The sequence below is a fragment of the Atractosteus spatula genome, chromosome 23, assembly GCF_055471065.1.
Source record: "Atractosteus spatula isolate fAtrSpa1 chromosome 23, fAtrSpa1.hap1, whole genome shotgun sequence".
NCBI lineage: Eukaryota > Metazoa > Chordata > Actinopteri > Semionotiformes > Lepisosteidae > Atractosteus > Atractosteus spatula.
Genome location: NC_142728.1, coordinates 14,125,297 through 14,139,129, shown reverse-complemented (window position 1 = coordinate 14,139,129; position 13,833 = coordinate 14,125,297). Strand labels below are relative to the sequence as shown.

The 13,833-nt window shown below is 38.0% G+C and overlaps 1 protein-coding gene across 8 annotated transcripts in view; it reads right to left on the bottom strand.

Moving 5' to 3' along the window:
• Nucleotides 1–13,833, bottom strand: part of sardh (sarcosine dehydrogenase) — a 242,425-nt gene that overhangs the window by 144,805 nt on the left and 83,787 nt on the right. The gene's annotated exons all lie outside the window — the stretch shown is intronic.

Here is a 13,833-nt window from a genome sequence, read left to right as displayed (position 1 = left end):
CTGGAAAACCTAATAAATTATGGTTTAGTTTCTAAGAAAAACCTGTACATTTAATACAAAATGCTAGAACTTTGATTAGTGTCATCAATTTCTTCCAAACTTTGGATTTTGGGGCAAATTCGACAAAATTCCCCTTCAGGACAGTGCACTGTATAGGGCCATCCAGAATATGTCCGGAAAAAAAATGTTCAGATAACATTGATATAACACCATTCCTAAATATCATTTCTGTCCTAAAGCACAGCAATACCATCAAAAACAGTCTACGTTTTGTGGATTCCTAACCCTAACCCTAGCTGGGGATTTGGGTTAGGGTTAGGGTTCAGACCTTCTTGAAAGGATCCACAGTCTTCCACTCATTTCAGCACAAAATATACTTCACTGCATGAAAACATAAATCTAAAGTGACCAAGCATCCAAGCCAAACTCAAGAGAACATATCCAAAATGGCAGAATTTTCTTTTTGGACAAGTATACTGCTAATCGGAACTGTTGTGTTGAATGGTGTTCTCACTGAGGCTGGAATCAGGTTTAGCTACGGTAAAAGGCTGGAAAACCTAAAAAATTATGGTTTAATTTCTAAAAAATACCTCTACATTTAACACAAAATGCTAGAAGTTTGATTAGTGTCATCAACTTCTTCCAAACTTTGGATTTTGGGGCAAATTCGACAAAATTCCCCTTCAGGACAGTGCACTGTATAGGGCCATCGAGTATATGTCCGGAAAAAAAATGTTCAGATAACATTGATATAACACCATTCCTAAATATCATTTCTATCCTAAAGCACAGCAATACCATCAAAAACAGTCTACGTTTTGTGGATTCCTAACCCTAACCCTAGCTGGGGATTTGGGTTAGGGTTAGGGTTCAGACCTTCTTGAGAGGATCCACAGTCTTCCACTCATTTCAGCACAAAATATACTTCACTGCATGAAAACATAAATCTAAAGTGACCAAGCATCCAAGCCAAACTCAAGAGAACATATCCAAAATGGCAGAATTTTCTTTTTGGACAAGTACACTGCTAATCGGATCTGTTGTGTTGAATGGTGTTCTCACTGAGGCTGGAATCAGGTTTAGCTACGGTAAAAGGCTGGAAAACCAAATAAATAATGGATTAATTTCTAAAAAATACCTCTACATTTATCACAAAATGCTAGAAGTTTGATTAGTGTCATCAATTTCTTCCAAACTTTGGATTTTTGGGCAAATTCGACAAAATTCCCCTTCAGGACAGTGCACTGTATAGGGCCATCCAGTACATGTCCGGAAAAAAAATGTTCAGATAACATTGATATAACACCATTCCTAAATATAATTTCTGTCCTAAAGCACAACTATACCATCAAAAACAGTCTACGTTTTGTGGATTCCTAACCCTAACCCTAGCTGGGGATTTGGGTTAGGGTTAGGGTTCAGACCTTCTTGAGAGGATCCACAGTCTTCCACTCATTTCAGCACAAAATATACTTCACTGCATGAAAACATAAATCTAAAGTGACCAAGCATCCAAGCCAAACTCAAGAGAACATATCCAAAATGGCAGAATTTTCTTTTTGGACAAGTACACTGCTAATCGGATCTGTGGTGTTGAATGGTGTTCTCACTGAGGCTGGTATCAGGTTTAGCTACGGTAAAAGGCTGGAAAACCAAATAAATTATGGTTTAATTTCTAAAAAATACCTCTACATTTAACACAAAATGCTGGAAGTTTGATTAGTGTCATCAATTTCTTCCAAACTTTGGATTTTGGGGCAAATTCGACAAAATTCCCCTTCAGGACAGTTCACTGTATAGGGCCATCCAGTATATGTCCGGGAAAAAAAATGTTCAGATAACATTGATATAACACCATTCCTAAATATCATTTCTGTCCTAAAGCACAGCAATACCATCAAAAACAGTCTACGTTTTGTGGATTCTTAAACCTAACCCTAGCTGGGGATTTGGGTTAGGGTTAGGGTTCAGACCGTCTTGAGAGGATCCACAGTCTTCCACTCATTTCAGCACAAAATATACTTCACTGCATGAAAACATTAACCTAAAGTGACCAAGTATCCAAGCCAAACTCAAGAGAACATATCCAAAATGGCACAATTTTCTTTATGGTCAAGTAACTGTTAATCGGATCTGTTGTGTTGAATGGTTTTTTCACTGAGTCTGGTATCAGGGTTAGCTAAGGTAAAAGGCTGGAAAACCTAATAAATTATGGTTTAACTTCTAAAAAATACCTCTACATTCAACACAAAATGCTAGAACTTTGATTAGTGTCCTCAATTTCTTCCAAACTTTGGATTTTTGGGCAAATTCGACAAAATTCCCCTTCAGGACAGTGCACTGTATAGGGCCATCCAGTATATGTCCGGAAAAAAAATGTTCAGATAACATTGATATAACACCATTCCTAAATATCATTTCTGTCCTACAGCACAGCAATGCCATCAAAAACAGTCTACGTTTTGTGGATTCCTAACCCTAACCCTAGCTGGGGATTTGGGTTAGGCTTAGGGTTCAGACCTTCTTGAGAGGATCCACAGTCTTCCACTCATTTCAGCACAAAATATACTTCACTGCATGAAAACATAAACCTAAAGTGACCAAGCATCCAAGCCAAACTCAAGAGAACATATCCAAAATGGCAGAATTTTCTTTTTGGACCAGTACACTGCTAATCGGATCTGTTGTGTTGAATGGTGCTCTCACTGAGCCTGGTATCAGGTTTAGCTACGGTAAAAGGCTGGAAAACCTAATAAGTTATGGTTTAATTTCTAAAAAATACCTCTACATTTAACACAAAATGCTGGAAGTTTGATTAGTGTCATCAATTTCTTCCAAACTTTGGATTTTGGGGCAAATTCGACAAAATTCCCCTTCAGGACAGTGCACTGTATAGGGCCATCCAGTATATGTCCGGAAAAAAAATGTTCAGATAACATTGATATAACACCATTCCTAAATATCATTTCTGTCCTACAGCACAGCAATACCATCAAAAACAGTCTACGTTTTGTGGATTCCTAACCCTAACCCTAGCTGGGGATTTGGGTTAGGGTTAGGGTTCAGACCTTCTTGAGAGGATCCACAGTCTTCCACTCATTTCAGCACAAAATATACTTCACTGCATGAAAACATAAACCTAAAGTGACCAAGCATCCAAGCCAAACTCAAGAAAACATATCCAAAATGGCAGAATTTTCTTTATGGACAAGTACACTGCTAATTAGATCTGTTGTGTTGAATGGTGTTCTCACTGAGCCTGGTATCAGGTATAGGTACGGTAAAAGGCTGGAAAACCTAATAAATTATGGTTTAATTTCTAAAAAATACCTCTACATTTAACACAAAATGCTAGAAGTTTGATTAGTGTCATCAATTTCTTCCAAACTTTGGATTTTGGGGCAAATTCGACACAATTCCCCTTCAGGACAGTGCACTGTATAGGGCGATCCAGTATATGTCCGGAAGAAAAATGTTCAGATAACATTGATATAACACCATTCCTAAATATCATTTCTGTCCTAAAGCACAGCAATACCATCAAAAACAGTCTACGTTTTGTGGATTCCTAACCCTAACCCTAGCTGGGGATTTGGGTTAGGGTTAGGGTTCAGACCTTCTTGAGAGGATCCACAGTCTTCCACTCATTTCAGCACAAAATATACTTCACTGCATGAAAACATAAATCTAAAGTGACCAAGCATCCAAGCCAAACTCAAGAGAACATATCCAAAATGGCACAATTTTCTTTTTGGACAAGTACACTGCTAATCGGATCTGTTGTGTTGAATGGTGTTCTCACTGAGCCTGCTATCAGGTTTAGCTACGGTAAAAGGCTGGAAAACCTAATAAATTATGGTTTAATTTCTAAAAAATACCTCTACATTTAACACAAAATGCTAGAAGTTTGATTTGTGTCATCAATTTCTTCCAAACTTTGGATTTTGGGGCAAATTCGACAAAATTCCCCTTCAGGACAGTGCACTGTACAGGGCCATCCAGTATATGTCCGGAAAAAAAATGTTCAGATAACATTGATATAACACCATTCCTAAATATCATTTCTGTCCTAAAGCACAGCAATACCATCAAAAACAGTCTACGTTTTGTGGATTCCTAACCCTAACCCTAGCTGGGGATTTGGGTTAGGGTTAGGGTTCAGACCTTCTTGAGAGGATCCACAGTCTTCCACTCATTTCAGCACAAAATATACTTCACTGCATGAAAACATAAACCTAAAGTGACCAAGCATCCAAGCCAAACTCAAGAGAACATATCCAAAATGGCAGAATTTTATTTTTGGACAACTACACTGTTAATCGGACCTGTTGTGTTGAATGGTGTTCTCACTGAGCCTGGTATCAGGTTTAGCTACGGTAAAAGGCTGGAAAACCTAATAAATTATGGTTTAATTTCTAAAAAATACCTCTACATTTAACACAAAATGCTAGAAGTTTGATTTGTGTCATCAATTTCTTCCAAACATTGGATTTTGGGGCAAATTCGACAAAATTCCCCTTCAGGACAGTGCACTTTATAGGGCCATCCAGTATATGTCCGGAAAAAAAATGTTCAGATAACACTGTTATAACACCATTCCTAAATATCATTTCTGTCCTACAGCACAGCAATACCATCAAAAACAGTCTACGTTTTGTGGATTCCTAACCCTAACCCTAGCTGGGGATTTGGGTTAGGGTTAGGGTTCAGACCTTCTTGAGAGGATCCACAGTCTTCCACTCATTTCAGCACAAAATATACTTCACTGCATGAAAACATAAACCTCAAGTGACCAAGCATCCAAGCCAAACTCAAGAAAACATATCCAAAATGGCAGAATTTTCTTTATGGACAAGTACACTGCTAATCAGATCTGTTGTGTTGAATGGTGTTCTCACTGAGCCTGGTATCGGGTATAGGTACGGTAAAAGGCTGGAAAACCTAATAAATTATGGTTTAATTTCTAAAAAATACCTCTACATTTAACACAAAATGCTAGAAGTTTGATTAGTGTCATCAATTTCTTCCAAACTTTGGATTTTGGGGCAAATTCGACACAATTCCCCTTCAGGACAGTGCACTGTATAGGGCGATCCAGTATATGTCCGGAAGAAAAATGTTCAGATAACATTGATATAACACCATTCCTAAATATCATTTCTGTCCTAAAGCACAGCAATACCATCAAAAACAGTCTACGTTTTGTGGATTCCTAACCCTAACCCTAGCTGGGGATTTGGGTTAGGGTTAGGGTTCAGACCTTCTTGAGAGGATCCACAGTCTTCCACTCATTTCAGCACAAAATATACTTCACTGCATGAAAACATAAACCTAAAGTGACCAAGCATCCAAGCCAAACTCAAGAGAACATATCCAAAATGGCACAATTTTCTTTTTGGACTAGTACACTGTTAATCGGATCTGTTGTGTTGAATGGTGTTCTCACTGAGCCTGGTATCAGGTTTAGCTACGGTAAAAGGCTGGAAAACCTAATAAATTATGGTTTAATTTCTAAAAAATACCTCTACATTTAACACAAAATGCTAGAAGTTTGATTTGTGTCATCAATTTCTTCCAAACTTTGGATTTTGGGGCAAATTCGACAAAATTCCCCTTCAGGACAGTGCACTGTATAGGGCCATCCAGTATATGTCCGGAAAAAAAATGTTCAGATAACATTGATATAACACCATTCCTAAATATCATTTCTGTCCTAAAGCACAGCAATACCATCAAAAACAGTCTACGTTTTGTGGATTCCTAACCCTAACCCTAGCTGGGGATTTGGGTTAGGGTTAGGGTTCAGACCTTCTTGAGAGGATCCACAGTCTTCCACTCATTTCAGCACAAAATATACTTCACTGCATGAAAACATAAACCTAAAGTGACCAAGCATCCAAGCCAAACTCAAGAAAACATATCCAAAATGGCAGAATTTTCTTTATGGACAAGTACACTGCTAATCAGATCTGTTGTGTTGAATGGTGTTCTCACTGAGCCTGGTATCAGGTTTAGGTACGGTAAAAGGCTGAAAAACCTAATAAATTATGGTTTAATTTCTAAAAAATACCTCTACATTTAACACAAAATGCTAGAAGTTTGATTAGTGTCATCAATTTCTTCCAAACTTTGGATTTTGGGGCAAATTCGACACAATTCCCCTTCAGGACAGTGCACTTTATAGGGCGATCCAGTATATGTCCGGAAGAAAAATTTTCAGATAACATTGATATAACACCATTCCTAAATATCATTTCTGTCCTAAAGCACAGCAATACCATCAAAAATAGTCTACGTTTTGTGGATTCCTAACCCAAACCCTAGCTGGGGATTTGGGTTAGGGTTAGGGTTCAGACCTTCTTGAGAGGATCCACAGTCTTCCACTCATTTCAGCACAAAATATACTTCACTGCATGAAAACATAAACCTAAAGTGACCAAGCATCCAAGCAAAACTCAAGAGAACATATCCAAAATGGCACAATTTTCTTTTTGGACAAGTACACTGCTAATCGGATCTGTTGTGTTGAATGGTGTTCTCACTGAGCCTGCTATCAGGTTTAGCTACGGTAAAAGGCTGGAAAACCTAATAAATTATGGTTTAATTTCTAAAAAATACCTCTACATTTAACACAAAATGCTAGAAGTTTGATTATTGTCATCACTTTCTTCCAAACTTTGGATTCTGGGGCAAATTCGACAAAATTCCCCTTCAGGACAGTGCACTGTATAGGGCCATCCAGTATATGTCCGGAAAAAAAATGTTCAGATAACATTGATATAACACCATTCCTAAATATCATTTCTGTCCTAAAGCACAGCAATACCATCAAAAACAGTCTACGTTTTGTGGATTCCTAACCCTAACCCTAGCTGGGGATTTGGGTTAGGGTTAGGGTTCAGACCTTCTTGAGAGGATCCACAGTCTTCCACTCATTTCAGCACAAAATATACTTCACTGCATGAAAACATAAACCTAAAGTGACCAAGCATCCAAGCCAAACTCAAGAGAACATATCCAAAATGGCACAATTTTCTTTTTGGACAAGTACACTGCTAATCGGATCTGTTGTGTTGAATGGTGTTCTCACTGAGCCTGCTATCAGGTTTAGCTACGGTAAAAGGCTGGAAAACCTAATAAATTATGGTTTAATTTCTAAAAAATACCTCTACATTTAATACAAAATGCTAGAACTTTGATTAGTGTCATCAATTTCTTCCAAACTTTGGATTTTGGGGCAAATTCGACAAAATTCCCCTTCAGGACAGTGCACTGTATAGGGCCATCCAGTATATGTCCGGAAAAAAAATGTTCAGATAACATTGTTATAACACCATTCCTAAATATCATTTCTGTCCTAAAGCACAGCAATACCATCAAAAACAGTCTACGTTTTGTGGATTCCTAACCCAAACCCTAGCTGGGGATTTGGGTTAGGGTTAGGGTTCAGACCTTATTGAGAGGATCCACAGTCTTCCACTCATTTCAGCACAAAATATACTTCACTGCATGAAAACATAAATCTAAAGTGACCAAGCATCCAAGCCAAACTCAAGAGAACATATCCAAAATGGCACAATTTTCTTTTTGGACAAGTACACTGCTAATCGGATCTGTTGTGTTGAATGGTGTTCTCACTGAGCCTGCTATCAGGTTTAGCTACGGTAAAAGGCTGGAAAACCTAATAAATTGTGGTTTAATTTCTAAAAAATACCTCTACATTTAACACAAAATGCTAGAAGTTTGATTAGTGTCATCAATTTCTTCCAAACTTTGGATTCTGGGGCAAATTCGACAAAATTCCCCTTCAGGACAGTGCACTGTATAGGGCCATCCAGTATATGTCCGGAAAAAAAATGTTCAGATAACATTGATATAACACCATTCCTAAATATCATTTCTGTCCTAAAGCACAGCAATACCATCAAAAACAGTCTACGTTTTGTGGATTCCTAACCCTAACCCTAGCTGGGGATTTGGGTTAGGGTTAGGGTTCAGACCTTCTTGAGAGGATCCACAGTCTTCCACTCATTTCAGCACAAAATATACTTCACTGCATGAAAACATAAACCTAAAGTGACCAAGCATCCAAGCCAAACTCAAGAGAACATATCCAAAATGGCACAATTTTCTTTTTGGACAAGTACACTGCTAATCGGATCTGTTGTGTTGAATGGTGTTCTCACTGAGCCTGCTATCAGGTTTAGCTACGGTAAAAGGCTGGAAAACCTAATAAATTATGGTTTAATTTCTAAAAAATACCTCTACATTTAATACAAAATGCTAGAACTTTGATTAGTGTCATCAATTTCTTCCAAACTTTGGATTTTGGGGCAAATTCGACAAAATTCCCCTTCAGGACAGTGCACTGTATAGGGCCATCCAGTATATGTCCGGAAAAAAAATGTTCAGATAACATTGATATAACACCATTCCTAAATATCATTTCTGTCCTACAGCACAGCAATACCATCAAAAACAGTCTACGTTTTGTGGATTCCTAACCCTAACCCTAGCTGGGGATTTGGGTTAGGGTTAGGGTTCAGACCTTCTTGAGAGGATCCACAGTCTTCCACTCATTTCAGCACAAAATATACTTCACTGCATGAAAACATAAACCTAAAGTGACCAAGCATCCAAGCCAAACTCAAGAGAACATATCCAAAATGGCAGAATTTTCTTTTTGGACAAGTATACTGTTAATAGGATCTGTTGTGTTGAATGGTGTTCTCACTGAGCCTGGTATCAGGTTTAGCTACGGTAAAAGGCTGGAATACCTAATAAATTATGGTTTAATATCTAAAAAATACCTCTACATTCAACACAAAATGCTAGAAGTTTGATTAGTGTCATCAATTTCTTCCAAACTTTGGATTTTGGGGCAAATTCGACAAAATTCCCCTTCAGGACAGTGCACTGTATAGGGCCATCCAGTATATGTCCGGAAAAAAAATGTTCAGATAACATTGATATAACACCATTCCTAAATATCATTTCTGTCCTACAGCACAGCAATACCATCAAAAACAGTCTACGTTTTGTGGATTCCTAACCCTAACCCTAGCTGGGGATTTGGGTTAGGGTTAGGGTGTAGACCTTCTTGAGATGATCCACAGTCTTCCACTCATTTCAGCACAAAATATACTTCACTGCATGAAAACATAAACCTAAAGTGACCAAGCATCCAAGCCAAACTCAAGAGAACATATCCAAAATGGCAGAATTTTCTTTTTGGACCAGTACACTGCTATTCGGATCTGTTGTGTTGAATGGTGTTCTCACTGAGCCTGGTATCAGGTTTAGCTACGGTAAAAGGCTGGAAAACCTAATAAATTATGGTTTAATTTCTAAAAAATACCTCTACATTTAACACAAAATGCTGGAAGTTTGATTAGTGTCATCAATTTCTTCCAAACTTTGGATTTTGGGGCAAATTCGACAAAATTCCCCTTCAGGACAGTGCACTGTATAGGGCCATCCAGTATATGTCCGGAAAAAAAAATGTTCAGATAACATTGATATAACACCATTCCTAAATATCATTTCTGTCCTAAAGCACAGCAATACCATCAAAAACAGTCTACGTTTTGTGGATTCCTAACCCTAACCCTAGCTGGGGATTTGGGTTAGGGTTAGGGTTCAGACCTTCTTGAGAGGATCCACAGTCTTCCACTCATTTCAGCACAAAATATACTTCACTGCATGAAAACATAAACCTAAAGTGACCAAGCATCCAAGCCAAACTCAAGAGAACATATCCAAAATGGCACAATTTTCTTTTTGGTCAAGTATACTGTTAATCGGATCTGTTGTGTTGAATGGTGTTCTCACTGAGCCTGGTATCTGGGTTAGCTAAGGTAAAAGGCTGGAAAACCTAATAAATTATGGTTTAATTTCTAAAAAATACCTCTACATTTAATACAAAATGCTAGAACTTTGATTAGTGTCATCAATTTCTTCCAAACTTTGGATTTTGGGGCAAATTCGACAAAATTCCCCTTCAGGACAGTGCACTGTATAGGGCCATCCAGTATATGTCCGGAAAAAAAATGTTCAGATAACATTGTTATAACACCATTCCTAAATATCATTTCTGTCCTAAAGCACAGCAATACCATCAAAAACAGTCTACGTTTTGTGGATTCCTAACCCAAACCCTAGCTGGGGATTTGGGTTAGGGTTAGGGTTCAGACCTTATTGAGAGGATCCACAGTCTTCCACTCATTTCAGCACAAAATATACTTCACTGCATGAAAACATAAATCTAAAGTGACCAAGCATCCAAGCCAAACTCAAGAGAACATATCCAAAATGGCACAATTTTCTTTTTGGACAAGTACACTGCTAATCGGATCTGTTGTGTTGAATGGTGTTCTCACTGAGCCTGCTATCAGGTTTAGCTACGGTAAAAGGCTGGAAAACCTAATAAATTGTGGTTTAATTTCTAAAAAATACCTCTACATTTAACACAAAATGCTAGAAGTTTGATTAGTGTCATCAATTTCTTCCAAACTTTGGATTCTGGGGCAAATTCGACAAAATTCCCCTTCAGGACAGTGCACTGTATAGGGCCATCCAGTATATGTCCGGAAAAAAAATGTTCAGATAACATTGATATAACACCATTCCTAAATATCATTTCTGTCCTACAGCACAGCAATACCATCAAAAACAGTCTACGTTTTGTGGATTCCTAACCCTAACCCTAGCTGGGGATTTGGGTTAGGGTTAGGGTTCAGACCTTCTTGAGAGGATCCACAGTCTTCCACTCATTTCAGCACAAAATATACTTCACTGCATGAAAACATAAACCTAAAGTGACCAAGCATCCAAGCCAAACTCAAGAGAACATATCCAAAATGGCAGAATTTTCTTTTTGGACAAGTATACTGCTAATCGGATCTGTTGTGTTGAATGGTGTTCTCACTGAGCCTGCTATCAGGTTTAGCTACGGTAAAAGGCTGGAAAACCTAATAAATTATGGTTTAATTTCTAAAAAATACCTCTACATTTAACACAAAATGCTAGAAGTTTGATTATTGTCATCACTTTCTTCAAAACTTTGGATTCTGGGGCAAATTCGACAAAATTCCCCTTCAGGACAGTGCACTGTATAGGGCCATCCAGTATATGTCCGGAAAAAAAATGTTCAGATAACATTGATATAACACCATTCCTAAATATCATTTCTGTCCTAAAGCACAGCAATACCATCAAAAACAGTCTACGTTTTGTGGATTCCTAACCCTAACCCTAGCTGGGGATTTGGGTTAGGGTTAGGGTTCAGACCTTCTTGAGAGGATCCACAGTCTTCCACTCATTTCAGCACAAAATATACTTCACTGCATGAAAACATAAACCTAAAGTGACCAAGCATCCAAGCCAAACTCAAGAGAACATATCCAAAATGGCACAATTTTCTTTTTGGACAAGTACACTGCTAATCGGATCTGTTGTGTTGAATGGTGTTCTCACTGAGCCTGCTATCAGGTTTAGCTACGGTAAAAGGCTGGAAAACCTAATAAATTATGGTTTAATTTCTAAAAAATACCTCTATATTTAATACAAAATGCTAGAACTTTGATTAGTGTCATCAATTTCTTCCAAACTTTGGATTTTGGGGCAAATTCGACAAAATTCCCCTTCAGGACAGTGCACTGTATAGGGCCATCCAGTATATGTCCGGAAAAAAAATGTTCAGATAACATTGTTATAACACCATTCCTAAATATCATTTCTGTCCTAAAGCACAGCAATACCATCAAAAACAGTCTACGTTTTGTGGATTCCTAACCCAAACCCTAGCTGGGGATTTGGGTTAGGGTTAGGGTTCAGACCTTATTGAGAGGATCCACAGTCTTCCACTCATTTCAGCACAAAATATACTTCACTGCATGAAAACATAAATCTAAAGTGACCAAGCATCCAAGCCAAACTCAAGAGAACATATCCAAAACGGCACAATTTTCTTTTTGGACAAGTACACTGCTAATCGGATCTGTTGTGTTGAATGGTGTTCTCACTGAGCCTGCTATCAGGTTTAGCTACGGTAAAAGGCTGGAAAACCTAATAAATTGTGGTTTAATTTCTAAAAAATACCTCTACATTTAACACAAAATGCTAGAAGTTTGATTAGTGTCATCAATTTCGTCCAAACTTTGGATTCTGGGGCAAATTCGACAAAATTCCCCTTCAGGACAGTGCACTGTATAGGGCCATCCAGTATATGTCCGGAAAAAAAATGTTCAGATAACATTGATATAACACCATTCCTAAATATCATTTCTGTCCTACAGCACAGCAATACCATCAAAAACAGTCTACGTTTTGTGGATTCCTAACCCTAACCCTAGCTGGGGATTTGGGTTAGGGTTAGGGTTCAGACCTTCTTGAGAGGATCCACAGTCTTCCACTCATTTCAGCACAAAATATACTTCACTGCATGAAAACATAAACCTAAAGTGACCAAGCATCCAAGCCAAACTCAAGAGAACATATCCAAAATGGCAGAATTTTCTTTTTGGACAAGTATACTGTTAATCGGATCTGTTGTGTTGAATGGTGTTCTCACTGAGCCTGGTATCAGGTTTAGCTACGGTAAAAGGCTGGAATACCTAATAAATTATGGTTTAATATCTAAAAAATACCTCTACATTCAACACAAAATGCTAGAAGTTTGATTAGTGTCATCAATTTCTTCCAAACTTTGGATTTTGGGGCAAATTCGACAAAATTCCCCTTCAGGACAGTGCACTGTATAGGGCCATCCAGTATATGTCCGGAAAAAAAATGTTCAGATAACATTGATATAACACCATTCCTAAATATCATTTCTGTCCTACAGCACAGCAATACCATCAAAAACAGTCTACGTTTTGTGGATTCCTAACCCTAACCCTAGCTGGGGATTTGGGTTAGGGTTAGGGTGTAGACCTTCTTGAGATGATCCACAGTCTTCCACTCATTTCAGCACAAAATATACTTCACTGCATGAAAACATAAACCTAAAGTGACCAAGCATCCAAGCCAAACTCAAGAGAACATATCCAAAATGGCAGAATTTTCTTTTTGGACCAGTACACTGCTATTCGGATCTGTTGTGTTGAATGGTGTTCTCACTGAGCCTGGTATCAGGTTTAGCTACGGTAAAAGGCTGGAAAACCTAATAAATTATGGTTTAATTTCTAAAAAATACCTCTACATTTAACACAAAATGCTGGAAGTTTGATTAGTGTCATCAATTTCTTCCAAACTTTGGATTTTGGGGCAAATTCGACAAAATTCCCCTTCAGGACAGTGCACTGTATAGGGCCATCCAGTATATGTCCGGAAAAAAAAATGTTCAGATAACATTGATATAACACCATTCCTAAATATCATTTCTGTCCTAAAGCACAGCAATACCATCAAAAACAGTCTACGTTTTGTGGATTCCTAACCCTAACCCTAGCTGGGGATTTGGGTTAGGGTTAGGGTTCAGACCTTCTTGAGAGGATCCACAGTCTTCCACTCATTTCAGCACAAAATATACTTCACTGCATGAAAACATAAACCTAAAGTGACCAAGCATCCAAGCCAAACTCAAGAGAACATATCCAAAATGGCACAATTTTCTTTTTGGTCAAGTATACTGTTAATCGGATCTGTTGTGTTGAATGGTGTTCTCACTGAGCCTGGTATCTGGGTTAGCTAAGGTAAAAGGCTGGAAAACCTAATAAATTATGGTTTAATTTCTAAAAAATACCTCTACATTTAACACAAAATGCTAGAAGTTTGATTAGTGTCATCAATTTCTTCCAAACTTTGGATTTTGGGGCAAATTCGACAAAATTC